We start from the raw sequence: 15,613 nt of genomic DNA, 5'->3' as shown, positions 1-15,613 counted from the left end.
CCTCTTTTAAACACCACCCAAAACACGGAACTCACTCTCCACACGGACAAACCAAAGTAGAAAAGTAACAAAAAATAACCGTAAAAAACAAATAAGGAATAAAAAAAAGAATGAAAAAAGAGAAAAAAGGGGGGATAAAAGCTAAAGAGCTAAATGGCGAACCTACAAAGAAAAATAATAAGATATGTCAAATTATTATTGACAGTCACCTACAGACTGAAATCACACCTTTTAATAATTATGTTTTTTTTTTGTTTCGCTTCTTCTTCTTTTTACAAAAAACAAGGCAGATTATACATTCCAAAAGAACATTTTGATCAAAGAACACTGAGCGACCAATGAGTAAAACAAAACAAAGAAGATACACAGCGAAAAAGAAAGAAAAGGAATAAACAAACAAAAAAAAACCGCAAGTGATCAGTCAGGAATTAGGGTACAAAGATACTTCTGAAGATGCTGGGCTTTTTGAATCATGCAAGATTTTAAATATGTTTTGTACAGAATTATTTCGTTTAGATATTCAATAAAGATTAATAGTTATATGCATCTTACAGTATGTTTTTTTTATGTTGTTATTCTTCTTCTTCTCCTGATTTGACGAAACAAAAAGTACCAAAGTAGAAAAGTAACAAAAAATAACTGTAAAAAAAAATATATATATATATATATATATATATATATATATATATATATATATATATATATATATATATATATATATATTTATGTACCTCACGTATTTTTGGAAATATTTGTAAATATCTTGTAAATATTATCCGTTTATTTTGTGTTTACTACTTTTTTCTCTCTTGTACATAGTCTTTTTCTACTTTTTATATTGTTCTTTGTAATTTCTATTTTACATTTACATTTTTTGTATAAAGCGTGTGTGTGTTTTGGCTGCTGCACGACTGAATTTCTCCTCCGGTAGATTAATAAAGTCTACTATTCTATTCTATTCTATTGTTTTTTTATTTTGTTATCATTCTTCTTCTCCTGATCTGATGTGTCTGCTCCCTAGCGCCTCCCCCTTTGCAAAGTAAGTGATCAAAATTAACATCCTGCCTTTTTTGTTATCTAGTTGTACATTATATGTGTCATTTAATCACACCTTTTATGCATCTTCCAGCATGTTTTTTTAATTCTTCTTCTTCTTCTTCTTCTCCTGATCTGGTGTCTGCTCCCCAGCGCCCCCTACCTCCCCCCCCCGGAACTCCGTCTCCGTCCCCGGTTCTCCTCAGAGTGAGTCATCTCCGCGGGGCCGCGGCCACACACGATCTCCTGCTCAGAAAGGGAAAGGAACCGCCGACTTCTCCATTCCGAGCCCGGACCGACCCAAAGCTCCCGAACCCGCCTTCCCCGAGTCGGGTTCTGCTCGCCCCAGGCTCGGTTCTACCCCGCTGCTCCCCGTACACCCCGCTGCGGACGGACGGGCCTCGGTTCTGACTGGATTGATCGAGCTGCTCCGAGTTAAGGCTAAGCTAGGTAGCGTGCAGCTCCGGTCCGGGGGGGTTCTGGTGCTGCTCGGTGCTGGGCGGCGCTGCTCTCTGCTGGGGCTCGGCTCAAGGCGGAACTCTGCTCCCCGGTTCGGGGGTGAAGGTGCTGGTTCCCCCCCCCCGCGGCTCCGCTCGGAACCGAAGGCCCCAAGTCCCGCGTCGCTGCGCGCGCAGACGGTGTTCGCCCCGCAGTGACGTCACAGTGACAGGTGAGTGGGGAGGAGGGGGGGGTTGTCATGGTTACTGCTGCTGGGGGGGGGGTAATACACAAACATACATGTCCAAATACGACTACAGTAGAGAATAGGTTGTGTAAAACTAGCTATTTTAATAATATGAAAAAAACAATAATAAACATATATCTATCTATCTATACACATACATCTATATATATATATATATATATATATATATATATATATATATATATATATATATATATATATATAAATCTTTATAGATAAACATCTCCATATATATAAATCTTTATACACTAGTGGTGCATCGAAATGAAAATTTGTGGCTGAAACCGAAAATAATAATAAACACTTGGCTGAATACCGAACATGGTTCTTCAGCAGTTTTTCATTTATTTTGCCAATTTTTTCACCATTTCATAAATCAAATACATTTGATTTAGGCATGCTTTTCAAAGAAAAAAATCTTTTACAAAATTAGGTAGAAAATATTTATTGAACATAAAAAACTGAACATTTTTTAATTTCCCAGCATTATGTTGTTTTGGTTCCACCTCCTGATGAATGTTATGTTATCACTAGTCTCGCTTCACCTCGGTTCTACCCGTTTTGCCCTTTTGCACTAGGACTGAGGCGGGTAGAGCCGCTCCCAGCCGATACATTTTTCTGTAACCATTCTAGCGAGGTTCTAACCGGGCTGAGCCGGGACTATTTCTGAGGTCACCGCCCTCCGCGCCACTGATTGGTCGGGGGGCGGGCCGTCATCAAACTACAGGCCCCTGATTGGTCGGGAGGCCGGCAGACGTTTGAATCAGGAAGCGGGAGTCAGTGCGAGGCGACTCGCGGCTCGCGATTTTATTATACAGCACAAACGTCTGTTTGGTGATCCAACTCTGAGGTGCAGATGTTCATAAACCTGGGGGCTGATGAGAGAATTAAAAAAGGGATGTAGACGGGCTGTTTTCTTCTCAGTCGCTCGCGGCTCCAGCTGATTTCTCATCAGCGCCGACATGAACAAAGCGGTTGCGCAATCGAGTACGTCACAGCAGATTCACCCCACCCCCCCCACTTCTCATCTGGCTGTGGAAAAACACACGGGTGGAGCCGCGTCGAGCCAGGCTGAGGCGAGACTAGTGGAAAAGTGGCATTAGGTAAAATTCTTATGGGGTTAGTTTTTGGTTGGCCAACGATTTATGTAGTGCGCCGAACAATTTCGGTTACCGAACAATCGGTGCATCACTAATATATATATATATATATATGTACACACACATTAGGGTTGTCCCGATCAGGATTTTTTAGCTTCTGATCCCGATCACTTGAGTTTGAGTATCTGCCGATCCCGATTTTTCCCGATCCGATCACTATTTTTGGCTCCCAATACATTCAACAAAGCTTATCAGCACTGGTGCAGCTTAATGCAACATGAACATATATAAAATTTCACAATTCAAACATGTAAACCATGTTAGTTTCGCCTAGGGCTGGGCGATATGGACCAAAAGTCATATCTCGATATTTTCTAGCTGAATGGCGATACTCGATATATATCGATATTTGTTATGTGCCATAATTGCGGTTTCCCCCAAAGCATTATAGCATAGCATCTCTGTTAGCTTCATTTTTTTCTGAGGCAAACCCTTAAAAAAACAGTGAGTTTTAATACAAAGCCTCGTGCCAAATGTCACACAGGTACCTTTTATTAACAGAGGTCTGCACAATATCAAAATGTATAAAACAAATGAAATACAAATAAACTGCCTACAAATAAAAATGCTTCTTGAATAAAATAAAACAAATATCCCTTTCCTGCATAACAATTAAATTAAAATACACAATTGCAATTAATACAATGTAGGCAGTAACAGGCAGACTTTTCCACTGAGGTTCACAGTTGTGCAAATAACAAAACATTTGTGCAAATCTCAAATAAAACATTCAATTCAATTTGTCACAAAATAAGCTATATCAAAATCATAATTTTTTTTTTCTCGATATAAACAATATTGTCTCGTACCATGTCGCGTTTGAAAATATATCGATATATATTAAAATCTCGATATATCGCCCAGCCCTAGTTTCGCCTACTTCGTCACTTCTGGCCGCCGTTAAATGCAACGATATATAAAACGATTTAATATATATTAAAAACATTAATAACTAGGTATGTCCCGATACTTTTTTGGCCGATACCAATGTTTTGAAAATGCCATGATCGGGTGGCCGATCAATCTGGACAACACTAATATATATATACATACATGCATGCATGCATGCATGCATGCATGCATACATGCATACATACATACATACATACCGCATGCCATTCAGGAAATTAATCTTTGAATATATGGAATGAAACAACAAGATTCATTTAAAGAAATATAAATTTCCTGAACGGCATGCCATAAGTAACATATACGTGTGTGTGTGTGTGTGTGTGTGTGTGTGTGTGTGTGTGTGTGTGTGTGTGTCTCGGGGATGGATTAAAATGTCAAGAACCGAATCGATTGCGATTCTTAAGATTCGGAATCGATTATCAAGATTTGATTTGATCCGATATTGATTTGGGTTAGTGTTATTAAAACTGTTTTTTGATCTGTTGCCTGAATTGTATGACTGTAGTTATGTACCATAATACTAGTATTATATTGAGATTCAACAGCAAGTATTGGCAGCTAATGATGCTGTAAGGACCAATCACCTCCCAGAATACTGATAGAACTGCTTTCAGAAACATCGTGTGGGGCAAATGACCAAACAGATCCAGGGAGGAAACAGAGATAGGGCCGTATGAAATCGGTTTTAGTTTTTCCCACAATCTGTTTAAATTTTTTCCATTTTCAGTCCATTTCGGTTTTTAATTTTCGAGAATTTATTTTTTAGCATTTTATGCAAATGTAACCCCAAATTAAATATAAGTAATTAAATATAGACAATTTATGCAATTATAACTGAAAACGTTAATGTTTTCATGCCTTTAAACATATTTAAAGGCAAAAACATGGCACTAGTTATTCTTGTGTCCAACAAAACATTCCTTTTTTGAGCATAAACAAAAAAAATACCAAAAGTTGTAATGATGAAAAAAAATCGATCTTTAGACATACAAATCGATTTTTAGGAATTAATATGAGAATCGATTTAGAATCGGAAAATTGATTTTTTTTTTTTTTTTTTCAACACAGGCTTAAAAAAAAAAGTAGCCTCGAAAGTGGCCAGAATATTCTATTACTGTTAAGCCTACTATGAATATTAAAATACGCTGAGTCATGTGTCCGGTATCATGCATAGATGTATGACGTTTGCAGAAAAAAAACTGTGAAAATATGTTTAGGATTCCTCGAGTTCTGACTGATTAAATGCGCTGACACTTAATTGCAGCAGCCAGACAGACGACACTGAGTGGAGCGGAGACCACTCCAAGATGGCGGCCCCAGGGCCGCTGCTCGTGGCCCTTGGCGGGGGCATGTGTCTGCTACTAAATACCTTGCATAGCGTCTGTAATGGAAGCCTTTTTTTTATTTATTTTTTTATTGAATACAATTTATAAACAAAAACACATACTAGATCATATTTTGGGAGGTATCGTGAACAAGAGACATACACAGAAACAATAAGGTAAACATAAATAAAATTGATAACAAAAAACAATAATTAATTTTAAGGCAAATAGCATCGACATTTCAGAAAAGAGATTAAGATAAAAGATACTTTGATATATCAGCTATTAATTTTTTTCAGTTATTTGACTTCATTTTTTTTAATAGAGACAAGAAAAAAAACTTTTGAAATCATTTAAAAAAAACTTTAGAAAGAGGGCTTCATTTTTCTCCACGTACAACAGTGTATATGATATTTAGCCTGTAAAAGAATAACATTAACCAAGGGAGACACTTATTTGTCAATTGTATCTATGTAAAAAATAATATTTGTAATTTGTTATTTTGTGATGTCGTTCATTTTTAAAGATAGCCAATTTCTAATTTCACACCAAAAAGTTTGTGAGAGAGAACACAATAGAAACATGTGATCAATTGATTCTTCAGATTCATTACAAAAAGCACAGGGGTCAACTTCAAATTTAAATATTTGTCTCAAAAATTCAGCGGTTGGATACATTTTATTGTCTGTAATGGAAGTCGTGGGTTTGGTTTTTGTGTAGCCTGTTTTGGGGGGGGGTGGGTAGGTAGATGCGCGCCGGCTCTGCAGCTATGCTGCAAGCCCTGTGACCATCCTCCCATCCTCCCATCGGCGGCAGCCCCCCGACTATAAATACACTCCTCCGGACCCCTGTTGCATTTAGTCACCGGTCTTATTTCGGAGCATCATGTGGGTCACAGATCACCGGCCGTGATTGTGCAGGAGGAAACAAAGCTGAGGAGGGAGGGAGGGAGGAGGGCTCGTGTTTTGGTTCAGGCCTTGTCTAGACGCTATGATTCACTCTCAGAGCGGCTCTACATGTGTTTTGACCAGGATCCTTTTTATTTTTATGGGATGTTTTTGGGCCCGCAGTACACTGCAGACCTCGCCAAAAGCCTTGTGATTATAACATGTCTGGGGTTGAATAAGTATCAGCTTTTACATGCTGATGCTACAGTTCTTTTAGAAGGTTTAAACCTAGGTGTGGGATATACTGCAAAATTAAGTCCGGAAAGTCATCAGTGTTGGGTTTTGAATGAATCCGTTTTTTCAATAATGAACTTTTCCACGTATTTAAATAATGGTGTAATCCTCCTTCTTGATCAAGTTGCCTTTTAAAGAAGTATAACGTTTATAACACCACAGGAGTGAACACAAACTCCTGTGGTGTAAATAAGCAGTGCAGGATTGAAAAAAAATGTCATCCAGTATAGATGATAACTGCTTAGTTAACATTTATATGTTTAAAATCATCTTTATAATTTGTAGTTTGTGCCTCCAAGACAACAAAAAAATTAAAGACGCAATGATGGAAAAGCTAATTATCAGTAAGTCTGGTAAAACTAAGAGAAAATAACCGTCCTGGCTCTGAAATTACTGACAAGTGATTTAAAAAAAACACGAATCTACTGCGATTGCACATTCTACATTTATGTGCACCTGGTGTATTAAACTTAACAAACCTTAAACTTGAGGCCTTTAATCAGTTTCGGTATATTTTAAGCTTTTTAAAAGTAAAAGATGCTCATAATCCAACGATTGTTCACATTAATTAAATTAATCAAATGCACCAATGTGGCGGATCACACAATTAAAACAAAAGATTCATCCCTCAACGATAGGGTTTAACATAACCATGGTAGATTTGCCACCGCCAAAATTATATATTCAAGTATTTTATAAATAAGAAAGTAAAATTTTTAGTGCTTGGGGACGAGATGGTGTTTGTCTACTTTAAAGTAAGAAGAAACCGTATAATAAATGCATTGATGTATATCAACACAAAACAATTACGTGCATCCTCAACCAAATAAGCCATGACTTTGTCGTCTATAGCTTTAGCGTTATGGTCAGCTACGATGAACTTTAGTTTTTTTTTTTTGTCATTGTTCTGGTTTTAGTCTGAAAACCACAGCCTTGCATAAGTCACATTCACTACTTCACTGGTAGGACTAACCAGCCAGAAATAACCCCAGTTTGCCAGTTTAATGCTAATTCTAGATATGGAGTTGTTCTGATACTATTATAAGTATTAAAAAAGATGTTGGCAAAAATAAATGAGTGTCTGTATCGGGGTGTATTTACTTCAATCTGATTCCATGCATGATATTATTTTGATAGAACATCCCGGCAAGAAAACTCCAACCTTCTCCGTATGCAAGGCCGTGGTTTCCAGACTAAAACCACAACCACGATGAGCAAAACTGTAAAAGTCTACAGTCCTAGATAACCAGCCCCCGTTGGTCATTGAAAACGCTGGATTTCCACAGAATCCAACATCAGAAACCGCGGTGGTTTCCCAGGCTGGAAAGGCAACTCTAAAGCTCGTCCTCCTTTTAATAGTTGAGTCTGATTAATGCTTCTGCATGGCAGCGACTTATTTAAGTTACACACACTGTCATTGTTTTACTTTTGTGGGGATGACGGAGCGGATCTTGATCTGATTATGTTTGTTGGTTTAAAAAATAAACAAAAGTCATCCACCAATACGCAAACCCCAGGAATCAGGAAGAACAATTTGGTGTCGGAATATCTCTAGCAAGATGGCTCGGTTAGTTTCACAACTCGTACTACTGCTTCTCCATCTGGTGGCTCAAATCAGGAATTAACAGGCAGAATTAATCAACTCAGTGTGCTGGGGTTTAGAGCGGCATATATGAATTGGAATATTGTTTATAAAAATTACATGGTATCAACTGGTACATAGAGGTGAATACTAACAGATAGAGCCAACAATGACTGCGTTTACATGCATCAATAACCCTTTTAAAGCCTGAATATTAGCAATAATAGTTGCACAGCCATGTAAACACCAATAACCCCTTTTGAATAACCCGAATTTGCTCATATTCGTGTTTTTAAAAACCCGAATATGACCCCTGGGTTACTCCTTTTTAAAACCTGAATATTGGGTCATGTATATGCCTAACGGGATATCCCCATCAAACGGAACATGAATTTGTTTTCTGCTCATGCTCTGTTCACAAGGAATCCTGGTCTTTTGAGTCCAGGAAGTTCTTATAAACATGGAGAAAACGCAAGACCACGCCACACTTTTGGAGTGAGGAGGAGACTAATCATTTTATAAATGTAATGAAGGATTTGAACATTTCTGCATTTGTAGACGGTAGAAAGTCCCGGGATAGCAAGATTTACAAGAAGGTGAGCGAAAAGTTGCGCGAAGCAGCATTTGTTTTGAATTTGGATACAGGAAGAAGAAGCAGAAATGACGGGAATTGCGTCATGATGTTCTCTGCGCGTCGCTGGTTTGATCGATATATCCCAAATGATTAATTACCATGTAAACGGAATATTCTGAATGTCTGACTAACTGGAATATTAGCAATAACCCGAATTTTGACTGCATGTAAATTTAGTCAGTAAAGGTATTGGTGGTGATACTGGTATAAAAACAACTCTACGTTCTTGCCCTGTTTATAAAAGTTCAGTTTTCAAATATCTGCTGAATGGGAACATTAATGCTCGGTGTTATTGTTTTAATCGCAGGATAAACTGGTTTATATCACTACTAGTTTGTGTTTTAATAAAGCTCCACTGCAACGATGGCCTTTCAGGGCAGGTATCAGACTGGTTTTGGTAAAACCTCCCGTCTTCTGTCCTCATCTCTGAATTGTTTTTTTCTGTGGCGTCAGGAGAATTCATATAAAGCAATACATTTATTTCTAATATGGCTGACAGTCGGCGCAGACAATGGTTAGCCACCATCAGATCCTCATCTTCCTCATCTACCCAGCTGGCTGAAGCAATGGGCAGTTTGTAGTGTCGCTGAAACGGAGCAGTAATTGTTGATTTTACCATCAAATCAACACGTGGAACTAAATATTTGCAGATATTTTGGTGGAGATCGGCGGAAGGATCCGGTAGCAGCTGCTAGCTTTGATTAACATATGGTGGACGTGTTGCTGTCAGCTTCACGAGCATCATGGCTACATTATGAAGAAGAGGGTTCAAAACCAGTCTTCAGAAATGTCGTGTGACTTAATCCTTCAGCCGTATTTGCTGTCTTTGGTTTGGATAATATTAATGTTTTACTTTGAGGATTAGCAAAGTATTTTTGAATTGAATTAATGGCAATTTTTCCCAGTTGACAACCAGCCAACCTTGGAATAATTTGGAAAACCAAACCTCCATGTTCAGTATCATGTAAAAAGAGATCTCGGGTAAAAGCAGCTCAGGAAACTTGTTTTAAGTTCAACACAAAGTAGTTGTCATATTCTCAGATCTTACTTTTATTTCAGAAATTCTTCCATTGGCATAGATTTTACATTCGGAGGAAGCAAATTTGATGCTCAGGCAAGTTAAACTCTTCAGGCACTCAAAAGACGAGCAAGAAAGCTCAATCCTACGCCCTGAACGTTGATGATGACACAAAACAAGTACCGTAGTATATTTGGTATATAAGCGTGTTCCCAAATCGTGTTGTACTTTGTTTATATGACATGCACCAACATTATCGTGCCAATTGCAGTTACCAGCTCATTTTTAAAGTTTAATGGGGGGGCTGTTTTTTTATTCTTTTTCCCTTGTTTTCCTCACCTAATGAGTGTAAAAATGACTGCTCTGCAATACAAACTGAGCGCCCCAGCAGCCGAGAAGAACAAAAAAAAAAAAAAAAAAAACAAATGGACTTTTTATAGCCGAACTGACTTCTAGTGGAAAACTCTTCTTCATTCATGTAGTCTTGCAGCCTTGAATGAAGGCAGCTTTACTTCCCGTTCTGGGTCCGTGAAGATGTTTCACCTTTCACCTCGAAGGCTTTATCTGTTTAGTCAACAGATGACGGAGAAGCTACAGCAGCAGTTTTTACGTGCATTGTATTTTTCCAGATGTGGCTACGGGAGCATGGCCACTTAGACAACACATGTGGATAAAGTACTTGAGACAGAGCAAATGCTTGGAGTTCCTGGTAACTACAGAAGGTGTAATCCTGGACATGTGACAGTGAAAGAGCTCATCTACATCCCAGATGTTGGATGTAGGTTTCTGTCGATGCTTTCTATTGGGAGAGATCCCCTGTGATGCCGGCCAGCGCGCCATTATCACTCCAGAGGTTACAGAGGGCTGAACAGTGAATTACAAATTGGCATTCGACAAAGAGGTGATGCTGCAAATTTAGTTTGGTGTCGGTCGCGTATATAAGAATATCAGCCATGGCTGCCGTTAATTCTGCAGTGAATACACATGTGTACGCTAGGGCTGTTCGATTTTGCCCAAAAATAAAATCTCGATTTTTTTTCTCTCAAAATCCGATTTTCGATTACGATTACGATTATTTTGTGAATTGACAAAAGGCAAAGAAATTATTTCAAATATGCAGTTTTTTATTGAACATTTGCCCCATTGGGTTTTAAGTGCAAACTTTGCTCTTATTGAACCAAAAATGAATGAGTAAAGTGCAAAACTCTGTAAAATAAGTTGAAAAAAAGTTTTAAAAAATATAATAAAATATAAAGTTTTATCTCTGAAAAAAAAATCAGCAAATCAGCACTTGCAAACATACAGTAAGTTATATTTCCAATTAAATAAAACAAAACATTTTCTAATTAAACTAAACTGGGTCTTTGCATATTAAATAATAATGCAACCCATGAAGGAGGTAGAGGTGTGTAATGTCAGTCATTACATTTGCTGTTCACATTTGCAAGTTTTTTGCAAGGAACACGAGCCGGTCTACTGCATCTGGCTTGAGGGATGCCCGGTGGCATGTTCCAACGCCCCCTCCTACACTAAAGAGCCTCTCCGATGGGGCACTTGTCGCAGGTATTGAGAGGTATTTCCATCAATCATTAATATGGTATCAATCATTAATATGGTATCAATCATTAATATGTGTGCAGACAAGGTAAAAAAAAAAAAAAAAAAAAGTGAAAAATCGATTTTACGATTTTCACGTTTTAACATCGTTCTAATTACATAATCGCGATTACGATTTAAAATCGATTAATCGAACAGCCCTAGTGTACGCTTTAATTTGAGCAATGTTTTGCATTCCACCAATTAAAACAAAGTTGGATCATGAAGTCGTTTTTCAGGTTTCAGGTCAAACGTGCATTTAAAATGTTTCTTAAGAAAAAAAACAAGACAGACGTGGACATCAGACAGTCTGTGCTTGATTCTTGCTTTTGGAGGAATGAAGCTCTTGCTCTTTTGGTGCCTGGAGAATTATGACCGTACCAGGAAATTCTGCCCTTTATGGTGTCATATCGGGCTTTACCACGAACTCAGAATCGATGCTGGTGCTAGAACTAGATAGACTATTAAAATAAATTAAAAAATCTCCAGAAGGAAGTGTTCATGGCAGGCTTTTTGCCAGGGAGCCCTCTCGTCGTCATAAGAAAAAAAAACACAAAAAACTCCAAGATGCTTAACCTTCGTCTGGTGTTAGGGTCGCCACCGACCCGTTCTTAGGTTTTAAATTAATAAAACTACCACAAAAATGCGTTTATTGCATCAAGGCTTTTTGACTTTGTCAGGAACCTTTATTTCAACAAAATAATATCCAACATTTTTTTTTCACTAAATTATATAATGCTCTGGTTGAAATTGTTACCTTTTACTTTTTTTCCATTTCCTTGAAGTAAATGGGTCGAAATGTACCCATAACACCATAGATGTTACTATAGTTAATAATATTAAAATGAAAAAATAAATGAAACAAATTTATCTAAGATATGTGTTCTAATACCTCTCCGTAATAACCAGGTAACACAACAACCTTTTATTTATTCATATGATTCTCTTGAGGCTCATTTTACCAGTTTTTAAAATTGAAATTAAGGGTTATACTGACAAAAAAGGCCCAGAGTCCCACACCAAAAATATTAAAACCAATATTTTCATGGATAAGGAAACCTAACAATGTAACCAAGAGATGAGAAACAAATTGGATGATGGATAATTGCTTTTAGTGTATTTTAGAGATTATTTAAAACACGGGTCAAAACCGACCCGTTAACATCGGAGATGGTAACAGAAAGCTAACACCAGACAAAGGTTAAATTATGGATAACCCACTCCTAAGACCCCGAAAACTTAATATATTTGGTCCACAGAAGTACCGCAACATATGTTTACTTAGTTTTTCAGAAGTCAGAATCGGAAATCATTTTATTTTGCCAAATGTACAATGTACACAGGAATTTAACCTTGTAAAAAGGGCACCACTGAGTAATAAAATAACAAAATAGAAATAAAAATATAATAAGTTAAAAAAAATATATTTATTTGAGCCCCAGGTTGCATCAAACACGATCATTCATCATAACAGCTTAGATGATTTGGAGAAAAATGCATCTTAATACAAAAAAAGAAACCTATGTTTGTTTTATTTATGGCTTTACAAAGTTTTGTATTTAGTATTTTACTACTTTTAACAGCCACAATGACATGACTGTGTCAGCAGGCGACACGCCGCTAAGCTTCAGCACAAACCACTGAACCAGGAGTAGCTTACGAGTGACCACTTCTGACGTGACCATGCTGGGACAGGTTGTTGTGCAGCCTCTTTCTCCACCGTGTGAATATGTCAGATAAGAAAAACCTGGCTTACATGTGTACAACAACACTGTCATTTCAGCTGTGTAGTTAGGATAGGAAGGGGTTGCCCTGTTGCACCTGTCCAATTTGAATGAAAAGCTGTGGTGCGGCGTAAACAAGACTTGAAACGAGTTGAAACTACGGTTTAGGTGGCAAAACAAGAAAAGTTGGTCAGAGCACATCTGTTTTCATAACTGACTAGGTTTGCCGGAGACTTGTTACACCCCGTTCATCTCAAACACACATGCAAACGCACACACAGAGGCCACGGATCAGTATGTAGATCAAAGGTCACCAGCTTTACAGCCTCGCCATTCTTTTTCTGCTTTGTATGCAAACACGAGGGCCCGTGTCACAGAAAGGCACACAGTTGTTGGAGTGGATTATCACCGCTTTACAACGGCCTCAGCAGCGCAGAAAAGGTGTTTCCAGTTGTTTTGAATTTTTTTCCTTTTCACCAGAACGGTGTTTGGCTCAGATTAAATGTGGAGGGAGTAATCAACAAGTGGTGAGAGCGTGTGCTGCGATGCCACAATGCGGGGTGTTTTATATGTTCATTTGTGCTGAAACAGCAAACGTTTGAGAGAAGTTGGTGTATGTTATGCCACTGAAATGACATCTTTTGGAGTCCAAAGCCCCTAGTGGTCTTTCAAGGAATCTCAGGTTTCTGTATTTGGGGCTTTTCTTTTGTTTAGCAAGCTGGGACTAAAGGAAACTTCCTCCATATGTTTGTAAGAGGCCTTTGCTGTGAAATAGTTCCTAGATTAATATAGTATTATGGGTAAAATAGTCCGTACTACAATAAGCTCAAATATATGTTATTTGCTAAATGAAGGTGTTTTGGATGTTACAAAATATTCAGGAAATTGTTTTTTTTCCGTGTGTTTCAACAGCAGCTGAGAAAGAAAATCTGTCAAAACTGGTTTATTCAGGAGATAAACATCAGAAAATGTCATTTGTTTGGTAGATTTAACCAGGAAAAGGGCGACACTATTACCACCTGGGTTAATGCGGTAGTAGAAATGAATTAGCTCTTTATATGTCACCCGTACATGTCTCTTTATTTATTTCTTATCTTGACCTTTAATGTGGTCTTCATAATAGATAAATGTTTTTACAAATAACTGTTAGAGATGCACCGATCAGGATTTTGAGGGCCGATCTCGAAAACCAGTATCGGCCGATCCCGATTTTGTCGATCACCGATCATAGGGTGAAATCCATAAATTCGTCAATATTGTTGTCTCATGTACACGACACTGACATTGTATTATTAGGTATAAAAATTAGGAGATTAGGTGTAAACTCGGCCTATAAAGAGTAAGTTGTTGTTTAGTTTAGTAGCTTCAGCTTCCTGTGGTAATAATTATGTACAACATGTGACCAACACAGAAACAGCAGACATGTCACTCTCTAGAAGTTGATAGAAGTTGCAAACTATAAACCTTAGTTTTCCTGTGGAGAGAGGAATTAAATCTTAAAATAAAAATTAATTATGAATTATTAAGCTTTGTGAAACCTTTAGCGATAGCATCCGCCTAGAAAACTCTTGTGAGTGAAGCAAAACTCTTCACACTAGAGCTCGTGAAGCGACTGACACGATTGTCGTCCTGCATGAGGCTTTGGACTGTATAGTTTGGTAAAACTCCGACAGGATTTCATCAGTGAAATATTTACGACGCGGCAGCGCGCACCGCGGATCCAAGCTGCAAACGTGTTTAAACTGGTCTCTGCTACAACAGAAAGCGGCTGATGAGCAAAGCATATGAATTCATTACCTTACGATGTAGTTCTTTATTTTTCTTCCTGTCGTTTATAAGTCTCTGTTACAGGTGTTACAGCTGAATTAGTGCCGTTGCGCGCGCTCCTTTTTTTCTCTCCCTTTTTTTCTGCGACAGCCAACTTTGAAAACTCAATAGGCTATACTCCGTGTGAAGAAATTTCAAATGTCTAATAAGCTTCGTTATGTTGTGATTCTTTTGTAACATTCCTCCTCATGGTATCTCCTTTGGACACACTTTGCAAACTGCAAATTTGTTGTCCTTTTCAGACGTTGTAAAACTCCCGCACAGGCGAGGCCGGTCACGCTCCCTCAGGACCGCTCAGTCTGAGATGCGGGAACGCCCGCGCGGGCGGCGTTTGTTGTTGTAAACGTCATCAGATCGGCCGCTCTGAACTATTATTTTTCCGATCTCCGATCAAAGCCGATAGGGCCATTATCGGCCCGATCCCGATCAGGGGCCGATCGATCGGTGCATCTCTAATAACTGTATGTCTCATTAATGTGTCTTTTGTTGTAAGTGCAGGCAATGGATGATAAAGTTGCGGTTAAGCTGTGTATATATCAGAACTGGGACTGTTGGGTTGTTTTGATTATGGGTTTTAAACTTGTCCAACCGGGTGTTTACACTCGGAGATAAGACTTGCAGAGTATGACACACAAATTATTTACACAAGGCTGCAGTGTTTTTCTTTTCTGTGTTATGATTGTTTTATGTTTTAAGTGTTTTATTGTCTAGTAATATTATTTGATTGTAAAATACGTTAACAGGTTTAAAGTTGATAAGCAGGCTAGAATTAAACATCTAGATCTGCACACAGTAAATATTCAGTTCACAAAGTCGCAGAAATATAGTCTGATTTCTACGAGAGGTTATATTTTGCTGAGTAATTTTCGAGATACTTGTCTGTAACTATCGGCCGCTGCCCCTTGGCCTCGCT

The 15,613-nt window shown here is 38.1% G+C and overlaps 1 protein-coding gene across 2 annotated transcripts in view; it reads left to right on the top strand.

Annotated features, from left to right (window-relative positions):
- The first annotated feature begins 1,265 nt into the window (after window positions 1-1,265).
- larp4b (La ribonucleoprotein 4B) overlaps window positions 1,266-15,613 on the top strand; it is a 60,939-nt gene continuing 46,591 nt past the window's right edge. For both annotated transcript variants that reach the window (XM_061731688.1, XM_061731687.1), the window contains exon 1: window positions 1,266-1,705. The gene's annotated coding sequence lies outside the window, so the exon portion shown is untranslated. The remainder of the gene's footprint in view (window positions 1,706-15,613) is intronic.

Source organism: Cololabis saira, chromosome 10 (genome assembly GCF_033807715.1).
Source record: "Cololabis saira isolate AMF1-May2022 chromosome 10, fColSai1.1, whole genome shotgun sequence".
NCBI classification, from domain to species: Eukaryota; Metazoa; Chordata; class Actinopteri; order Beloniformes; family Belonidae; genus Cololabis; species Cololabis saira.
The sequence above is the reverse complement of the archived record's forward strand: the minus strand, read 5'-3'. Positions and strand labels throughout refer to the sequence as shown.